Source organism: Pan troglodytes, chromosome 5 (genome assembly GCF_028858775.2).
Source record: "Pan troglodytes isolate AG18354 chromosome 5, NHGRI_mPanTro3-v2.0_pri, whole genome shotgun sequence".
Taxonomy (NCBI): Eukaryota; Metazoa; Chordata; class Mammalia; order Primates; family Hominidae; genus Pan; species Pan troglodytes.
The window spans coordinates 16,303,339-16,324,068 of record NC_072403.2 but is presented as its reverse complement, the minus strand read 5'-3'; the positions used below and the strand labels follow the sequence as shown (position 1 = coordinate 16,324,068).

The 20,730-nt window shown below is 43.4% G+C and overlaps 1 pseudogene; it reads left to right on the top strand.

Moving 5' to 3' along the window:
• The first annotated feature begins 5,855 nt into the window (after positions 1-5,855).
• On the top strand, positions 5,856-6,927 carry LOC471853 (large ribosomal subunit protein uL30-like 1; annotated as a pseudogene).
• Positions 6,928-20,730: the final 13,803 nt, after the last annotated feature.

The window sequence follows — 20,730 nt, the reverse complement described above, 5'->3', positions numbered from 1 at the left end:
AACCCCCAATGCCTCAGAATGCAACCTGATTTGGAAATTGGGTTGTTGCAGATCTAATTAGTTAAGCCAGGGTCATACTTGAGTCGGGGGTCCTTGATGCAATACGACTGCTGTCCTTACACGAAGGGTGGAATTTGGACACAGACACAGACCTGTTAAAGACAGAGGCAGCGAGTAGAGTGATGCATCTGCAAGCCAAGGAGCCCCAATGACTGCCAGCTCCCCTGCCACCACCAGAAGTTAGGAAGAGGCAAGGAGGGAATCCACCCAGAGTTTTAGAGGGAGCATGACACCTTGTTTTTGGTCGTCTAGGCTCTAGAACTGTAAAATAATAATTCTTTTTTTGTTGTTTTGTTTTGTTTAGAGACAGGGTTTCCTCTGTTGCCCAGGCTGGAGTGCAGGGGTGGGATCATAGCTCACTGCACTTTTTTTTTTTTGAGTCAGAGTTTCGCTCTTGTTGCCCAGGCTGGAATGCAATGGCACGATTATGTCTCACTGCAACCTCTGCCTCCCAGGTTCAAGCGATTCTCCTGCCTCAGCCTCCCGAGTAGCTGGGATTACAGGTGCCCACCACCACGCCCAGCTAATTTTTGTATTTTTAGTAAAGACCAGGTTTCACCATGTTGGCCAGGCTGGTCTTGAACTCCTAACCTCAGGTGAACCACCCACCTTGGCCTCTCAAATTGCTGGGATTATAGTCATGACCCCCCGTGCCCACTTTTGAACTCCTGGGCTGAAGCAATCCTCCCGCTTTGGCCTCCCAAGTAGCTGGGACTACAAGTGCATGCCACCATGCCTGACTAATTTTTCTATTTTTTAAATTGTAGAGATGGGGCCTTGTCATGTTGCCCAGGCTGGTCTTAAACTCTTGGCCTCAAGTTAGCCTCTTGCCTTGGCCTTCCAAAGCACTGGGATTACAGGCATGAGCCACTGCTGCCTCCAGCCTAAATTTCTGTTGTTTTTAGTCACGTGATTTGTGGCACTTGCTTATGGCAGCTGTTAAGAAACAAATACATCATTTTTCTACCTTTTGGTTTCTCTGCTCAGAGGCAATCAATGTTAATACTTCTCACGGTTATACATATATATAATATACACATATATATAATATACACATATATTTTTTTTAATTTAAAAATCAACCTGTTAGATTGTTTTTTTTTGAGTCTCGCTCTGTCGCCCAGGCTGGAGTGCAGTGGCTCAGTCTTGGCTCACTGCAACCTCCGCCTCCTGGGTTCAAGCAATTCTCTGCCTCAGCCTCCCGAGTACCTGGGATTATAGGCACCCGCCACCATGCCTGGCTAATTTTTTTGTATTTTTAGTAGAGACAGGGTTTCACCATCTTGGCCAGGCTGGCCTTGAACTCCTGACCTAGTGATCCACCTGCCTTGGCCTCCCAAAGTGCTGGGATTACAGGTGTGAGCCACCACGCCCGGCCTAGATTTTTGAATAGATAATATATTCTCATGGGTCAAAAATGAAAATATACAAAACATTACACCGTCAAAAGTCTCTCTTAGTTCATCATTTATCTGCATATTTATTTATTTATTTATTGAGACATGGTCTCGCTTTGTCACCCAGGCTGAAGTGCAGTGGTGCAATTATAGCTCATTACAGCCTCTAACTCTCAGGTTCAAGTGATCCTCCCACTTCAGCCTCTGGAGTAGCTGGGACCACAGGCGTGTGCCACCACGCATAGCTAATGTTTGTATTTTTTGTAGATACAAGGTTTCCCAATGTTGCCCAGGCTGGTCTTGAACTCCTGACCTAAAAAGCAATCCTCCCGCCTCAGCTTCCCAATGTGCTGGGATTATAGGCATCAGCCACCATGCCCGGCCTTACTATAAATTTTTTATTATACAAACCAAAAAAGCTTTTTTAACCTTTTGGTCCCTTTGTAGTAATACTTAGCTTAAAAAACATATTGTACAGCTGTACAGTATCCTTATTCTGTAAGCTTTTTAATATTTTTATAATTATTTACTTTTTTTTTACCTTTTAAAACATCGTTAAAAACCTTAAGACACAAACACACACATCCTAGTTCTACACAGTGTCAGGATCATCAATATCAGTATCTTCTGCCCCCACATCTTGCCCCACTGGAAGGTTTTCAGGGGAGCTGTCATCTCTTGTGGTAACAATCTCTTCTTCTGGAATCCCTCCTGAAAGACCTGCCTGGGCTGTTCCACAGTTGCCTTTTAAAAATACAAGTAGAAAGGTGCACTCTAAAATGACGATAAAAAGTATGGTACAGTAACTACATAAACCAGTAATATGGTCATTTATTATCACTATGGAGTGTTGTGAGTCATAATTGGATGTGCTCTGCTTTCATATGACTGGGAGTTGAGTAGGTTTGTTTACACCAGCATCACCACAAACACATGAGTAATGAATTGCACTAAGACATTGCAATGGTGACAACGTCACTAGGCAATAGGAATTTTTCAGCTCCATTAGAATCTTATGGGACCACCATGGTATACGCAGTCTGTCATTGACTGAGCGTCATTTTGTGTCACATGACTGTACATGCTACAGATTTTTATCTTCCTTTTCATAATAGAAATCTATTATACACATTGTTCTTCACCTTGTCTTTTTGTTTTGTTTTGTTTTTGAGTCTTGCTCTATCACTCAGGCTGGAGTGCAGTGGCGTGATCTTGGCTCCCTGCAACTTCCGCCTCCTAGGTTCAAGCAATTCTCCTGCCTCGGCTTCCTGAGTAGCTGGGATTACAGGCACCCACCACCACGCTCAGCTAATTTTTGTATTTTTTGGTAGAGATGGGGTCTCACCATGTTGGCCAGGATGGTCTCAATCTCTTGACCTCGTGATCTGCCTGCCTCAGCCTCCCAAAGTGCTGGGATTACAGGCATGAGCCACTGCGCCCAGCCACCTTGTCTTTTATTTTATTTTTTTTCCTGACGGTAAAAGTATTTTTCCGTCATTTTCTGTTCAAAATTTCTCTAGCATGGAAACTGATGAATATAGTTTCTGCTTCATGGTTAACGAGAAAGGAAAGTGAGGCCTTTGTCAAGATCACCCTCCATCTCAGTCTCAGAATTAGGCTTACTTTCTAGGTGTCTGTACTTATGGGGTCATAAGTTGTGAAAGAAATATGTCAGCCAAGGCTGGGAATGCCTAGAGCACTGCTTCTTGTGTGGGAAGATTCATGGAAACAGATTCATGGAAACCAGGGTGGCCTGAGACTGAAGCTTCCAAGCCCAGGTAGCCTCCTGGGGTTGGTGGCATGGAAAAGGGTGAGTGTAAATGGGTTGGCCTTTTGTGTCTCCATGATACCGAGGAGTCTTTATGGTCCGGTGGGGTGCTCAGAGGGAGATGGGCATCTTGATATCTGATAGCCATGCAATTCTGGTGGGCTAGAGGTTTTCTGATTTATGGAGGAATGGTTCAAGAGAGCATGAGGTTTAATTAAAAGCACTGGCTTTGAAGCTGGTTGTTTGGATTGGAATTCCTGTTAGCAGCTGGGTGACTTGCCCTTGGTACTAAACCTCTCTGTATTTCAGATTCATCATCTGCAAAATGAGGATTGTGATGAGGAGTGAAGGAAATCATTTGCTTGAGTGTGAACAGCCTGTCTGGCACTTTAATGTTAAGATGGTGATGAGAAGAGGAAGGCGAGGCCAGAGATGATGGATTGAGACCCTTGGCAGTGCTGCAGAATGAACTTAGAGAACTACTGCCTTAGACTGGGCTAAGCAGGGATTTTTTCTTTTTTCTTTTTCTGAATGGGTTAGCCTGACCTCCTTCAGCAGAGGCTGATGGGAACTGGGGATGCATAAGATGAAAATACACGGGCCGAGGGGAATTTATGTTCATTTTGACCTCAATTAACTTATAAAACATATAAGAAATTATATGCAAATAAGTACCAATTATTTTCTGTCAGGATCTTGTGTCATTTTTTGCAGTCTTGGCATCTACATTATGCCGGGTCACTTGATCCTCAATTTTCCACGCCGGGCCATAACCCCCAATTCATTTTGTACCCACCAATTTCCTGACAGCATTGCCAGTTTCAGACTATCTTTTTATTTATTCTTTGTTCAGATCCTGACTGACCTTGTAAACTTCTTTATTGCCTAGAACTGGTAAGACAGCACTGCATAAATTAATAACAATGTTGCCTTTTAATATATCAGCAAAATGACTGGAGAGCTGTTGAATTCATAATATGTATTCTTAGAGATTTTCAAAGCATCTCCTAGGGTTTCAGTGCACAATCCCTATTAAAGCTAAATACGATTGGAGAACATCGCCTCAAAAATCCTTACCTAACAGTTCTCCTTGGATCTCTATTAGGACAAGAGCCCTCCTCGAAATTCAGATATTTGGAAACATCAACTTGAGCAAAGAACTCTAGAAGCACAAGCAATGTTTTATTTGTCTGCTCTTCCAACAACTGTTCACAGACTCTCTACTGTGTGCCAGGCATCTCAATGACAGCTATATGGAGAAAAAGCTACTGGCATCTCTGATAAATAGAATATATTAAAATAATATATTGTTAAAATGAGCATACACTCATATGGATGAGTGTTTTACGTTGTCAGTGTAGCGTGCTTCTATCCCATTCAAGGTCGTAGTTATCAACACCATAGGTCCTAAGGTGTGGAGAAATGGAGGCATTTTTATGTCAAATTCATCTTATTGATCTCAATTAACTTATAAAACATATAAGAAATTATATGCAAATAAGATGAGAGCATCTCTGAATGGGGTAGCAGAGACAACGTAAATAAAAGTTGAGCCAAGAAGCCTCTTTCTGAATAAGAATGTTGAGCCTCCTCTTGGTCAATAATGTTGAATCAAGAAGAAACTGAGGCTGGCAGCAACCCTTAGCCAACTGGTGAAGGCTGAGGGGGTCTTGTGTACCTCCAGGGACAGTCTACCTACGGGAAGTAAGTATTCCTGGGTAAGTTGCTCAATGAAGTTTGACTCACCTAGAACTATATTACCATCCAGCTTGTAATTCTTCAATGCCACAAGAATAAAATGGATTTTCTTAAAAAGCTTTTAAAAAGTAAAGATATTGATGTTGAAAAGATTTTTTAGGCTGGTAATATTTTGTAAAAAGGAAATGAATGTAGTCCTCTCTTTGATGTTGTTAGTGGGCCCTTACTGACTTGCAATCTCATCTTCTTTTTCTTCTGTCCACAAGATTTTTTTTCTCCCTGTGTTGACTCTTCTAAAATTTTGCCAATGAATGATGTCAAATCGGCTGATCTAAAATGTTCAGAATGTCAGCTTTGGTAACAACCTGAACTACGTTTTGATCTGAGCTTCCAGAATCTCATGTAATTTGCAGTACTCTTCAAAGGTTACCACCTGACCTTCTGATGGAAATTTGTTGCCTTATTGTTTCATCCTTGCAACTGACTTTCTTTTCTTTTCTTTTCTTTTTTTTCTTTTTTGAGACGGAGTTTCGCTCTTGTTGCCCAGGCTGGAGTACAATGGCATGATCTCGGCTCACCGCAACCTCCGCCTCCCAGGTACAAGCGATTCTCTTGCCTCAGTCTCCCGAGTAGCTGGGATTACAGGCATGCACCACCACGCCTGGCTAATTTTGAATTTTTAGTAGAGATAGGGTTTCTCCATGTTGGTCAGGCTGGTGTCGAACTCCTGACCTCAGGTGATCCACCCACCTTGGTCTTCCAAAGTGCTGGGATTAGAGGCATGAGCCACCGTGCCCAGCCATGACTTTCTTTTTTTTAAGCCACAAAACAGATCTCAATGTTATCCTTATAAAGAATACTTTTGACCACAAATGTCACTCTTTGGGGTATGACAGCAGTAACTACTTTGAAAAACCACCAAATACACTAGAAAGATGGCAGAGCAAGAGCAAAGAAAAATTCCTTTGGTTCCAGAAAATCTCCTGAAAAAGAGGAAGGCTTATTAAGCCCTCAAAGCCATTCAGGCAACTCAGGCACTTTTGGCAAAGGAGGAGCAGAGGAAAGAAAAAGGGCTCAGGTTTAAGTGACTGGAATTTTTTCTACATGATTCCTGGTGGCAGAAACGTGACAGGGTGCATCTCAGACAACTAGAAGTGAAACCTCATGCCTTGGAATTGCCAGATAAACATTCCTTGGCCTTTCTCTCTCCTTCCTTCCTTCCTTCCTCCCTCCCTCCCTTCCTTCTTTTTTTTTTTTTTTTGAGACAGAGTCTCACTCTGTTGCCCAGGCTGGAGTGCAGTGGCACGATCTCGGCTCACTGCAACCTCCTCCTGGGTTCAAGCGATTCTCCTGCCTCAGCCTCCCCAGTAGCTGGGATTACAGGCACGCACCACCATGCCTAGCTAATTTATGTATTTTTAGTAGAGATGGGGTTTCACCATGTTGGCCAGGCTAGTCTCAAACTCCTGACCTCAGGTGATCCTCCCACCTCGGCCTCTCAAAGTGCTGAAATTACGGGCTCCTTGGCCTTTGTTATACTCCTTGAAAGGATTAATGGTGTGAGTTACCTGTGCAGAGAATCATTGCAAGACTTTACCTGAAGAAAATTTTTAGTGGTGTCTTTGTAAAAGTTACCCGCTAGAACCTAAAAATGCTGCATATAGTGGAACCTTATGTGACCCAGGGATTTCCAAATGTGAAGTTTGTCTGGGATCTCATTTTGAAATGTCGACAAGCCACAGTCAAGAATAAGGCCATCCCTCTGACAGACAACACAGTGATTGAGGAGTACCTGGGGAAGTTTGGTGTCATTTGCTTGGAAGAGCTCATTCATGAAATTGCCTTGCCCAGGAAGTATTTCCAGGAGATCTTATGGTTCTTGCACCCTTTCCACCTCTCGGTGGCCTGTCCACTGCCAAGAATAGAATGGGCTTCCTCAGGGAGATGGGCTTACCTGGCTATCAGGGTGAATGCATCAATCAGCTCATCCACCAGTTGAACTAGAGCCAGAATATCTGAAAGCACAGTGCAGGGGAAGCACGTGTTTTTGTTTTTTTGGGAATTATTATCAAGTATCTTCGGAGAAGATTATTTCCTGTTTTATCTTCAAAAATGGAAAGGAAAGTTCAAAGAAAAGACAGTAGGTTATGTTCATGGCAAGCACCTCTCATTGCAGTCCAGTTCCAAGGAAAAATTCCAGTGTTTTCTACACTGGCTGCTGCCTCATCTGAAATCAGCACATGCCATGGAGGAAGGAGTCCTGCTTTGTCGTATCTTCTATCCTAGGGTTTAATTGTTGCTGAATGAGTAACTCAAGCATTTGTACAGGCTCCCTAAGACTCCTGTAGCAATGGACAAAGCCCAGGGACATAATTGAATCTGGAGATTTCTGGAGCCTTGTTTTGAAAAGACTTGAAATGCATGTAGGAAGAAAGGCACAAAAATAAATGTTCAGGTGTCTCTGCTGTGGGAAAGAAAAAACGCACACCAGGTTTGGGGGTTTTAGGATCTACCAACAAATCATTATCTTAAAGGTCAAGAGCCTTGATCTAAAAATCACTAGAAAAATGAGATCAATGAACCAGTAAAATGGGCCAGATTCTTTCACTGTGAATATGAACTTTCAATGTCTCACTGAAACATGAGATATTTTCTGGCTCTGTCCCTTCATGTTCTAAAAGATACGAAGTCTTTAGCACACAGAAGGTAACCTAAAAGCCTGAACCATTGAAGAATAGTCCTGGAAGTAGCCTCCTGCCTTAAATCACAGATCACAGCTATCAATGAAGGCTTTATTCTGTACCTGAGCCTTCACTGGTAGAATGTGTTATACTCTTGTAGGCACCCAATAGTCCCATAGATTTTTTAAAAATATATATATAAAAACATAGAAATTGACCCTTCTGGTGATAAAGCTTGAAACTTAATTTGTTTTATCTGAGTTCCTTTCTCAGGAAAGGATCCTCAGGCTCCTCAAAAAAAGTATCAAAGAAATGAAACTCACCAGATCACCACAATGAGATGCCAGACCCCTCATTTATCATGATTGCTACCTTGCCCCTCCCTAGTTCTTGTTTTCTTACACATTGTAACATTTCTTCCCTCCTACACAAATCTCTAGTTTTAGTAGTTTAGTTGGTCAAGGAAATGGATTTGAGACAGATTACCCATTTCCTTGGCTGCAACACCCAATTAAAGCTTTTTTCCTGGGCAATACTATTGTCTCCACCATTGGCTTTCTCTGCGGCAAGCAACAGGGGTTTTGGAAACACAAAGAAGAAAACTTCCCAAGTGTATTGTTACAGGACTGAGTACCACGGGAGAAATGGAAAAGACAGACATCATCCCTGGATGAATCAGAAATGACATGAATCACATCGCCAAGACCTGTTGGAGGAGTTTGGGATCATGACAGATGAACTACTCAGAACCTTGGGAAACATACATAGACGATGATGAGCCCAATTTCTCCATCTCTGGCAGAGGGCGATGGGGTTGTTACAACTTGTGCTGACAATGAGGAAAAGTCTCCCCTCCTCATCCGCCCCTCAGTGAAATTATAGCACATTTAGTTGCTGTTTTAACTGGGGGCTTCTGTGTGGTGGAAGCATTGGAAACCGCCACAGCATGTCTGTTTGCTGTGCCTTTTCCTTTTCTCTTTGCTTGTGCTGGTTTTTGTTTTTGTTTTTGTTTTTTTAGATGGAGTCTTGATCTGTCACCCAGGCTGGAGTGCAGTGGCTCAATCTCAGCTCGCTGCAACCTCCGCCTCCCAGGTTCAAGTGATTCTCCTGCCTCAGCCTCCCTAGTAGCTGAGATTTCAGGCGCACGCCGCCCCGCCCAGCTAATTTTTTGTATTTTAGTAGAGACAGGGTTTCACCGTGTTGCCCAGGCTGGTCACAAACTCCTGGGCTCAGGCAATCCGCCGGCCACGGCCTCCCAAAGTGCTGGGATTACAGGCATGAGCCACCGCACCCGGCCGCAAACTGTGCTCGTTTTAAAAGATTCCTCCCAATCCATAATCTCGTACATGAATATTCCAGCAGCTATTGATCTTTCCCTAGTTTGATTCTAGAACTAATGATCATGGTACCCCTCACCATGGCTGTCTGTTTTATCATGTGTGTGTCCCATCTTTTCTAGCCGGTTTGCAGTTTCTACTGGTAGAAACTATATTTAATTTAATTTTTGCTTGTTAGGTTTTCCTTTTAGGGCCTTTCCCATAGGATGAGTAAGTTAAAGAACTAATACATGTTTGATTTGTTTCTATATATCACCCTTGGAAATTCTATTTTTTTGATGATGTGAGACAGTCCCCACTTCCTCCCTTGAATGTTTTTTTGAGACTCTTTTAAAACAAAACAGAACAAAACTCATGTCCCAGTTTTTGTTTTATTTTGTTTTGTTTTGAGACAGTCTTGCCCTGTCACCCAGGCTGGAGTGCAATGGTGCCAACTCAGCTCACTGCAACCTCCACCTCCTGGGTTTAAGCAATTCTTGTGCCTCAGCCTCCTGAGTAGCTGAGATTACAGGCATATGCCACCACGCTTGGCTAATTTTTTTTGTATTTTTATTGGCCAGGCTGGTCTCAAACTCCTGGCTTCAACTGATCCTCCCTCCTTAGCCTCCCAAAGTGCTGGGATTACAGACATGAGTCATTGTGATTAGCCAAATCCCAGTTTTTGATTCAGAAAGCGTGATCATGGTGTCTTTTCATAGCAATTCTCCAATATATCAATTTTTATCAAAGGATTGATTGCTGAACAATTTCCAAGTGTGTTTTAACGGCCAATAGCTCTCCTCTTACAGGAGAGGCAAACACTATGGTCCACACTGACCCTTGCTCTCCTAGTCAGCAAATTGTATTATCATCATCTAGAAAGGTGAGTACCATGATAATTACTTTCTAACAAGAAAAGCCTGAGGTCGCCTCTCTTAAAACACTGTGCTACTTTGTTGGTTTCTGTCGATCAGCAGGACATGCATTTTCAGTTGTTCCCAGGAATGTTGTTGTTTTTTTTGCTGATGTGGTTTAACTTATCATCAATGACTCTTATGTCTCAAGGATACAGCCAGAGTCTGGGGTCTGGAGCTTTGGGTGACCCCACCTTAGGGTGAGGCCCCTACTACTCAACTGAAACTTTGACCTAATTTACACTGACCTTTGTATAAAGCAGAGGCTGCTGCTGGCTGCACAAGAGAATGCAGGAATAGGCCAAGAAAGCATTTCTTCTTGGTTCAAACGTCTTGAATCCACCTGGCTGTGAAGGTAGACATGTGGATAAAGTTTTATACAATGGGCTTTAATCTTGTACAAACCAGAATCCTTTTGAGAGTGAAAAGAGATACTAAAAACAATTTTTTAAAAAATTAATTGACCTACAATAGGAGCAAGCTGAGACTATCCCAGGAAATATAACATTTGAAAGCTCGGAACCTTCTCTAAATAACAACTCACAGATGCATTTGCTCACAGAATTGTGCACAGAAGTCTTGAGGTTTCATAGAGACCTCCTGAAACCAATGGAGGAATCCAGCTGGACTGGAGAGAGGAACCAAAGACAGAAAATCCCCGAATTGAAAATTCTGTAATTTACTTTGTGCCAGAAATCTTGCTATCTGTAAACATTTTAGCCTAGGCAACATAAGCAAGACTCTGTCTCTACAAAAAAATAAAAACATTGGCCGCGTGTGGTGGTGTGCACCTATAGTCCCAGCTACTGAGGAGGCTAAGGAAGAAGGATTGCTTGAGCCTGGAGGTTGAGGCTGCAGTGAGCCATGATAGTGCCTCTCGCTCCAGCCTGAGCAACAGTGCAAGACTGTGTCTCAAAACAACAACAACAAAAACTTTTGCTCATCCTTTCCACGACTCAGCATATATTTATTTATTTATTTATTTATTTATTTATTTATTTATTTACTGAGACACAGTCTCACTCTGTCGCCCAGGCTGGAGTGCAGTGATGTGGTCATAGCTCACTGCAGCGTGGAGTTGCTGGGTTCAAGCGATCTTCCTGCCTCACACTCTCAAGCTAATGTTTTTATTTATTTTTATTTTGTAGAGACAGGATTTCCCTATGCTATCTAGACTGGTCTTGAACTCCTGGGCTCAAGCGATCTTCCCACCTCCACCTCCCAAAGTGTTTGGATTACAGGCATGAGCCACCGCACCTGGCCAACATACATTTACTGATCGCCTGCTACTTAAGCATTTTTCCGGATCATGGAAAGACAAAAATCATTAGAGTCCTTTCCCTTGCGGCACAATCCTTGTTTGAAAGGCGGATAATTGCAATGCTTCACTAGGAGTATTAGTAAAGTACTGCCATGGCTTAAGGAAGAACATCCTTCCTTAATTGAATTTCTGGATTCTCTTTTTGAGCCCATCTTATTTCTGGGGCTGGCAAAGGAGATGACACCTGAATTGAGTTTTGAAAGTTTAGAGATATGGGCCGGGCGCGGTGGCTCACACCTCTAATCCCAGCACTTTGGGAGGCTGAGGCGGGTGGATCACCTGAAGTTGGGAGTTCAAGACCCCCCTGGCCAACATGGAGAAACCCCCTCTGTACTAAAAATACAAAATTAGCCAGGCATGGTGGTACATGCCTGTAATCCCACCTACTCAGGAGGCTGAGGCAGGAGAATTACTCGAACCTGGGAGACAGAGGTTGCGGTGAGCCGAGATTGCGCCATTCATTGCACTCCAGCCTGGGCAACAAGAGTGAAACTCCATCTCAAAAAAAAGAAAAAAAGAAAGAAAGTTTAGAGATACATTGCTAGTGACAGAAGACTGATAAAAATATCCAACGGGTGTGAAGCAACCAGTCCTTTGCATTTGTTCCAGATGCAGAAACGAGACTAAATCTCACAAGCTTGAAGACCAGTACCATTGCTAGGCAGCATAGGACAGGGGTTAGGAATGCAGCTGCTGCTGCTGCTGCTGCTTCTTCCTCTTCTTCTTCTTCTTCTTCTTCTTCTTCTTCTTCTTCTTCTTCTTCTTCTTCTTCTTCTTCTTCTTCTTCTTTGAGACGGAGTCTTGCTCTGTCGCCAGGCTGGAGTACAGTGGTGCGATCTTGGTTCACTGCAACCTCTGCCTCTCGGGTTCAAGCGATTCTCCTGCCTCACCTTCCCGAGTAGCTGGGACTACAGGTGCGTGCCACCATGCCCAGCTAATTTTTTTATTTTTAGTAGAGATGTGGTTTCACCATGTTGGCCAGGATGGTCTCGATCTCTTGACCTCATGATCCACCCACCTCTGCCTCCCAAAGTGCTGGGATTCCAGGCGTGAGCCACCGTGCCCAGCCAAAAATGCAGCTTCTTAATCCAGTGACCAGGTGTAATGGTTAGTTTTATGTGTCAACTTGATGAGACCATAGTACCTAGCTATGTCATTAAACACTAGTTTAGATGTTGTTGTGAAGGTATTTTATAGGTGTATTTAACATCTGCATCAGTTGACTTTAAGTAAAGCAGATTATCCTCCATACTCTGGGTTGGCCTCACCCACTCATTTGAAGGCCTTAAGAGCAGAAACCTCGGAAAGAAGAACTTCTGAGCCTGGGCAACATAGCAAGACCCTGTCTCTACGAAAATTAAAAACGAAAAAATCACCCTGGTATGGTGGCATGCACTTGTAATCCCAGCTACTCCAGAGGCCGAGGCAGGAAGATTGCTTGAGCCCAGGAATTCAAGGCTGCTGTGAGCTGTGATTGCACCATTGTACTCCAGCCTGGGAGACACAGCAAGACCCTAGGAAGGAAGGAAGGAAGGAAGGAAAGAAGGAAGGAAGAAAGGAAAGAAGGAAAGAAAGATGGAAGGAAGGAAGGAAGGAAGGAAGGAAGGAAGGAAAGAAGGAAGGAGAGAAGGAAAGGAAGAAAGAAAGAAGCTTTAGGACTGTAGCATCAACTTCTGCCTGAATTTCTAGCTTGGTGAACTGCCCTACAAATTTCAGATTGTCAGCCTCTACGATAGCATGAGCCAATTTCTTAAAATACATCTTATCTATATCTATTTTCTATTGGCTCTGTTTCTCTGGAGAACCCTCTGCTACATCAGGGTTGGGGATTGTGTTTGGATCCTGGATCTCAATTCTGATTTCCATACTTCCTAGCTGCATGACTTTAGACAAATTACTTCATTTGCCAAAATATCAATCTCTTCACATGTAAAATTAGATAATAGTAATTCCCTTACAGGGTTGCTGAGAGGATCAAATGAGCTAATGCATTTAAAGTACTTAGCAAATTCCCTAGCCTGGGTTAAGGCTTCAGAAATGTTAGCTCCCATTCTATTTTTGGTTAAACTTTTTTTTGGCCTTATTTTCATTAATCAGAGGTATGGAGATAATACAAAATTGTGCATCCTCAGTCCTAGGGGGCAGAGTGTCATGTTTGTTTTTGGAAGTGCCTTTGACCCAGCATTTTCCATCCGCCATATGAACAGCCACAAGATTGTTCTGCAGCTGTCACTTCACCAGCAAAGTGGGTCACCCCCAAGTGGGCTGAGGAAGTGATTCTGGGAAGCACAGTCTGGACACCGGGACTGGTCACTGGGGAGCAGCAGCTGTAGAGAGATTGCTGCAGTGACCCACGGCTCAGGGGACACATTAGGATTCTGTTTGAACCCACACATTGTGTAACCCAGGAAGCAAGAAGTGGTGCCCAAACAGCACTGGACTCAGAATACATTAAGGCTACTCACCATCAGCTGTCCCTTGGCTGAAATGGACTGCTTTGCAGAGGTGCCCATCTAATATGTACTGTGTTGAGCCATTCACATATTGGTGGGTCACCTTGGTGCATTTGTTTGTGCATATGCTTGAAGTGTACAGAAGGGTCTGTATGGCATAAGTTCGCTGAGTGAAAAAGCCCAGTGTCCAGTCTATGATATCAAGTGCTGTGCCATTCCTGGTCATTAGAGAGATCTATGCCCATCGGGAAGATGGAGGGGCAGGCCCCAGATGTACATTTATACAGAGTAGAGTGATTTGGTTGGAATGGAGGCTTCGTCAGAGAGGAAAATTAGAGAGGCAGTTCAGTTCAGTGATGCCCCTGCATATGTGCTGGCTAATTAGCATGGCCCTGGAAGGGGTGGCTGGTTGTTTTTGACAGTGGTGATATTTGTTTAAGGTTGCTTGAGTATAGATCAGGGAGGCTGTTGTTACCTGGAAAGGGAACTAGTGAAACCACAGTTTTCAGTTTTTGGGGGATGGTTTTATATAACAGGGACTAACTTGGCAAAAATGGGAGGCCAAGTCTCTCTTCCCCAAATACATTCATTTATTTATTTATTTACTTACTTATTCACTTATTTACTTTGAGATGGAGTCTTGCTTTGTTGCCCAGGCAGGAGTACAGTGGTGCAATCTTGGCTCATTGCAAACTCCGCCTCTCAGGTTCAAGAGATTCTCCTGCCGTAGCCTCCCAAGTAGCTGGGTTTATAGGTGTGTGCCACCGCACCTGGCTAATTTTTGTATTTTTTAGTGGAGACGGGGTTTCACCATGTTGGCCAGGCTGGTCTCGAACTCCTGACCTCAGGTGTTTGTCTGCCTCGGCCCCCCAAAGTATTGGGATTACAGGCATGAGCCACTGCCCCTGGCCCTCAAATACTTTTAAAAGCACAAATGCCTAGTAAGTAAGTAAAATTATGATTAGTGGAAAATCCTTTTTTTTTTTTTGATACAAAAAGTTGAAATAAGGTCACCAGGTATTTACTTTTGTTTGGGGGGGTGGGGGACAGAGTCTTGCTCTGTCACCCAGGCTGGAGTGCAGTGGCATGATCTCAACTCACTGCCACCTCTGCCTCCTAGGTTCAAGTGATCATTTTGCCTCAGCCTCCCAAGTAACTGAGACTACAGGCATGCACCACCACACCTGGCTAATTTTTGTATTTTTGTAGAGACGGGGTTTCATCATATTGGCCAGGCTGGTCTCAAACTCCTGACCTCAGGTGATCCTCCCACCTCGGCCTCCCAAAGTGCTGGTATTACAGGCATGAGCCACCACACCCAGCCTAGGTATTTACTTATATTCCAGCCCCCAACTCCTTCTGGCCTAGAGCCTGGCCTGGTACTGCTCAGAATCTGATTGTGATTGAAGGGATCCACTCCAGTCTGTATGGGCCCAGGGCCACACATCCTCCTGGGTCAGACTGGACAAGCTTAAGATCAGTCTTGGGCCAGCAGGTGATTTTAGGCCTGTGCATCAAACACTTCAGCTCTCCTACTATTTGAATACACAGTAGGATTGCACTTCTCAGCTCCCTTGCAGTTGGAGAGGGCCATGTGGCCAGTTCTGGCCAGTGAGAAGGAATGGAGGTGACCTGAGTCGCTTCTGAGCTGGGCAGCATAATTACCTCTGTGATACCCTCTGGGATTCACTTTTCCTCTGGAATAGCCACTGGCAATGTTTAGGATGGTCACTTTTCCGTTGGCCTGTGTTCCTAAGTGGTTACAGTGAGAAGACCCCATCGGATGACCAGAAATGGACCTATGGTATGCTCAAAGAATAAATCCTTTTCTGAACCATCCATGGAGATTTTGGGATTGTCCATTGTGCAGCATAACCCAATCTGTCCTGACTGATTGGGAAACCTGATCATTGAATGATCATAGAATGTCATATAACCAAACTTTCTTGCATTTCTTAGTTGTATTTGCATCCTGAAAGTTAGTCTCACATTCCCCTAAACATGTTCAGTGGTCCTTTCATCTGGAGCTTCCTCAGAATATAACAGATACAGACCCCTGATAGACCTCTTCATCTTCTTCTAGAAGTGACTATTTGAGAACTTGTTTGGAATTTGGCCAGGGTCTAGAAGTGAGAAGGCAAAGTAATTTTCCAGTTACCAGTTATCAGAACTTGAAGGGATCCTTGCAACTGATTGTCCAAAACTTTAATTTTACCGAGAAGAAAATCAAAACTCATAGAAACCAGGAGAGTAATTTAACTAAAGTCACAGCTTGCTAGTTGGTTATTAGTAGAGACAGGACCAGGAGTCAGGGCCATTGGTTACATTTTATTTTCTGTGTAATGAAGGGACTATGTATAAAGGTCAAAAAGGGGTTTGCTGGCCTCATAGTCAGCTCTGCCCAATAGAACCATAATGCAAGCTATCAATGAGCAATTTTTTGGTAGCTACAGAGAAAAGTATAAAGAAAAAAATAAAGTTGATTTTAATAATCTATTTTATTTAAACCAATATGTCAAAAATATTATTACCAAAGGGATGATTTTAAAAAAGAAAAAAATTTAAAAAGCCAAAAATAGTATTACATTTTAATATGTAATCAATATAAGAATTGTTAATCAGATATGTCACTTTGTTGCACTAAGTCTTTCAAATCTGATGGGTATTTTTTTAAAATTTTTTTTTTGAGACAGAGTCTCAGTCTGTTGCCCTGGCTAGAGTGCAGGGGTGCAATCTCAGCTCACTGCAACCTCCCGCTCCTGGGTTCAACCGATTCTCTTGCCTCAGCCTCCTGCGTAGCTGGGATTACAGGCACACACCACCACGCCCAGCTAATTTTTGTATTTTTAGTAGAGACGAGGTTTTGTCATGTTGGCCAGGCTGGTCTCAAACTCCTGACCTCAGGTGATCTGCCACCTTGGCCTCCCAAAGTGCTGGGATTACAAGTGTGATCCACTGCGCCCAGCCCTGATGTGTATTTTACACTTAAAGCATATCTCATTTGGACTAGCCACATTTCAAATGCTCAACAGCCGTATGTGGCCAGTGCCTATCCTATGGGACAGCACAGCTCTAAGTTCTTGGAGGGCAGGGGGATTTCAATTTAGTTACTTTTGTTAAATACCTGACTTTGTGTCACACATGATGACATGTTTCTCATTATCTTCATGTGGATACCAGACACCATGATACTTGGCCCCTTGTCACTTCATAGGGATGTGAAGGCAATTAATGAGATCATGTCTGAATTCAGCAGAAGGTTCTTTCTAAATTCAAGGTGCTATTCTCTTTTATGCATCTGTGGGGAAGTCCCATTAGCACCCATGGGAACTATGCATGTTACTGTAATGGAAAAACAAACATTCCTCATCAGGCAAGGAAAAATACTAGGTTACTAACAGGGGTGCGCTCTTCCGTGTGGGTGGGGACTTTCTGCTGAGAGGTGACGGAGTTATAAAGTCTTGTTGTGCTATCACATGGGTGAAGAGCCAGATCTCGGCAGGCTGCTGGGCAGGGGAGGTGGGAAAAGTAAACCAGTGTGCAGTGGGGGAGTGGGATGGTATAGACTATTGTGTTCAGACCTCACCTGTGCCCACTGTCTCCTCTTGTGGCAGGGCAGGGCACTAAAGGAACAACAGGCAGAATGCTGCTTTTCTAGTGTTCAGAATGGCTAGTTCAGGTTTACTTTTCTGGCTTAGTTTGGACAAGCTCCTGTTAATCAAGCTGTGGGATGGAACTTCCGGGGACAGCAAAAGGTGCTATTTTCCCTCCTGCAGGAACTCTCTTCAGATTGCAAAAAGTACAAGTTACCCCCACAGAATGCTGGGAATCATGCTTGTTACCTTCTTGCTTCAGTCCTCTAGTGTATTTGGTAAGCACTTTAGAAGCCTTTACAATAGTACTCTAAGGCCAGGTTACATGGTGTGCCTCTAGTCCCAGCTACTAGGGAGGCTGAGGCGGGAGGATCACTTAAGCCCAGGAGTCTGAGGCTGCAGTGAGCTATATTATACCTGTGAATAGTCAACACACCGAAGCCTGGGCACCACAGGAAGATTCTCTCTCCACAAAAATTAAATTAAGTTATTTTAAAGAGTGCTCTAAGCCATGGGTGGGCGTGGCTTGCCTTTTCAAGCTAGGCTCTATCTTTATATAAATGAATTGAGCCACACCTCAACACCCCACTATCCCCAATCAGCTTTTCAGAGTTATCACATACACATACACACGCGCACGCACGCACACACACACACACACACGTTCTTTTTAGCCTTGGAGCACAGGTAAGGCTGGGGAAGAAAGATTTTGGGAAGTCTGATTGTGTATGATTTTTGCTCCTAATAGCCTTAATTTAACAGCTATTCTCTGCCAGACACTTTGCACATACTATTTCTCCTCCATATAACTGCCCTTAAAGGATATTATTATCTCTATTTTACAGATGAAAAAAACTGAGCTCCAGAGAACTTAAGTAACTTGTACAAGGACGTAAGAAAATAATAATCTGAAACTTGGAAATAAGCAAAAGAAGAATGACTGCCGGCATATCTTTTTAGCATCATCAGAAGCTCTACCTAACAGGCCATCCTACTTCCAAGGATTATTTAAATCTCTAGGGAGAATACCTTTGATTAATTATTTCTTATGATTAGGGCCTATATTCTGTGAAACTACAGAGTCCAAGTTTTAACTTTGTAGATTATTAAATTATAAATTATATTTCTCCCATAGAGATGCAAATTATTTCTTTCTATTATAAAAGATAATCCCAAAGGTCATAATTTTATCGACCAGTTTTATATCTAACAAGCTCATTTCAACTTTTTTTTTCTGATAGGATAAATACCCATTGTCCCCTCACTCCCTCCCTCCCTCCCTTCCTTCCTTTTTTTTTTTTTTTTTTTTTTCCGGAGTCTCGCTCTATCTCCCAGGCTGGAATGCGATGGCATGATCACAGCTCACTGTAGCCTCAATCTCCAGGCTCAAGTGATCCTCCTGCCTCAGCCTCTGTAAGTAACTGGGACCACAGGCACATGCTACAATGCTCATGCCACCATGCACAACTAATGGAAAAAAATTTATAGAGAGAGTCCTTCCTATGTTGCCTAGGCTGGTCTCAAACTCCTGGGCTCAAAAGTGATTCTCCCACCTTGGCCTCCCAAAGTGCTGGGATTACAGGTGTGAGCCACTATGCCCAGCCAGTAAATGCCCATTTTCTTTTCTTTTCTTTTTTTGGAGACGGAGTCTAGCTGTATCGCCCAGGCTGGAGTGCAATGGCGTGATCTTGGCTCACTGCAACCTCTGCCTCCCGGGTTCAAGTGATTCTCCTGCTTCAGCCTCCGGAGTAGCTGGGATTACAGGCTCCCGCCACCAGGCCTGGCTAATTTTTGTATTTTTAGTAGAGATGGGGTTTCACTGTGTTGGCCAGGCTGATCTCAAACTCCTGACCTCATGACCCGCCTGTCTTGGCCTCCCAAAGTGCTGGGATTACAAGTGTGAGCCACCGTGCCCGGCTGACCCATTTTCAAATGCTATTAGAATCACCTTTGCCATCTTATTTGTTCCCTCATTAATTAGTTAAACAAATATTTTACATGCACTCATTATATGTTCATATGAGGGTGAACGTAAAGAATTATGAAGGGTTGAAGGTTTTACCCTACCTGTAAGTTAACAAGTTAGCCTGTCATGGTTTAATGGATGCTGGCAGAAGACATGAAACTCCTGGGTCAGAGACAAAGGACTTTATGATGAATGGTACAGCAAGCAACATGAACACCAGTGTATTTGTGCCAGTTCCCCTTTCCTCTGCAAGTCCCATAAGGGTGATGTGGATAGACCTAAGTAGATGCCTATACATTCAGTGTGTCACATTATACTAAACTTAAGGAACTTGAATCTTTTATAATGTTTAGTAAGCCTGATTCCCCTTTTCTCCAGAGTGAGACACTATCTCTACCTTCCAAAGCTATTTGTTATGTAAACATCCTTGTAAGGGCAGCTTGGAACAAAGTACCTTGCTTGTAAGATATATAGAAACTTAAGAGACCCATGGAGAATTGTCTCCCAACAGCCTATTTTAAAAAATTATACCCTGGCCAGGGTGTAACAGCCTGTAAATGACCACGCCTGGATACTTCCTGGCTGCAATGTCTGGGCTGTTTCCACCGTACTGAGAAAACCCAAGTCCCACTGCATGTGACCAACAAAAGAATCCCCCACTACTATTAGCTCTTTGTATCTTTTCCAACCTAGGGTGGAAGTGGCCTTGGTTTGAAAAAGATGCATCAAAGCACAAAAAAGGTGGTAATTAATCAGTTTTATTTCCAAAGCCCTACATGTCTTGAGATGCTTAAAATACTTATTGTGATAAAATTTTAATAGAACCCTAAAACTACAAAAACTTTAAGGCAGTTAAAACACTAGTCTGTGAGCAATTTAAGAGCAGGGACCACGTTTTATTTGTTTTTTGAATCGTTGGAACCTAACACAGTGTCTGGTACCTAGTAGGTGTTCACCAAAATTTTTGTCGAATTAGTGAATAAATAAATTAAGAGGGAGGAACACTCCTGTTTACCTCTTTCTTATCCAGTTTCTCTTTGGTCCTTTCCTCTTCTAGAAAACAAAGCAGATATCTGTTGAACTCATTTATGCCCTTTGCTTCAGCTGCTTGTTCCAATAACTTATTCCATATGTTTATTTCCTTTAGTGTGAAAAGATTTGGCTCAAGTTTTCTTTTTTATTTATAGTTTCCTGAGTTTTCAGTCTTGTCCCTGCTCGCCTGTTCCCTTTCCCATACACACACACCCGGGAGTGTGAAGGAGCAAGTGCCGACAGCTACAACCGCGATTCAGAGGTTCTTGAAAGGGTTGCTGTTGTTTCTGGACAGTCATCCTGGGCGGCTGTCCCCAGGCCAGCGAGGCCGACTGCTTAGCCTGCAGCCTGGGCCGCACTCCTGAGACACTCTGCCCCCATCTGACTGGCCACGTGCCCTCTCGCTCCTCAGGTGAGTGCAGCCCATATGGTGATAGAGCGAAATGGGGACAGACCCACTGAGCTCCCACAGGGGCCTAGAAGTACTTGACAAAAGGCCGAGCTTAGAAGGGCACGGTGAGTCAATCTACT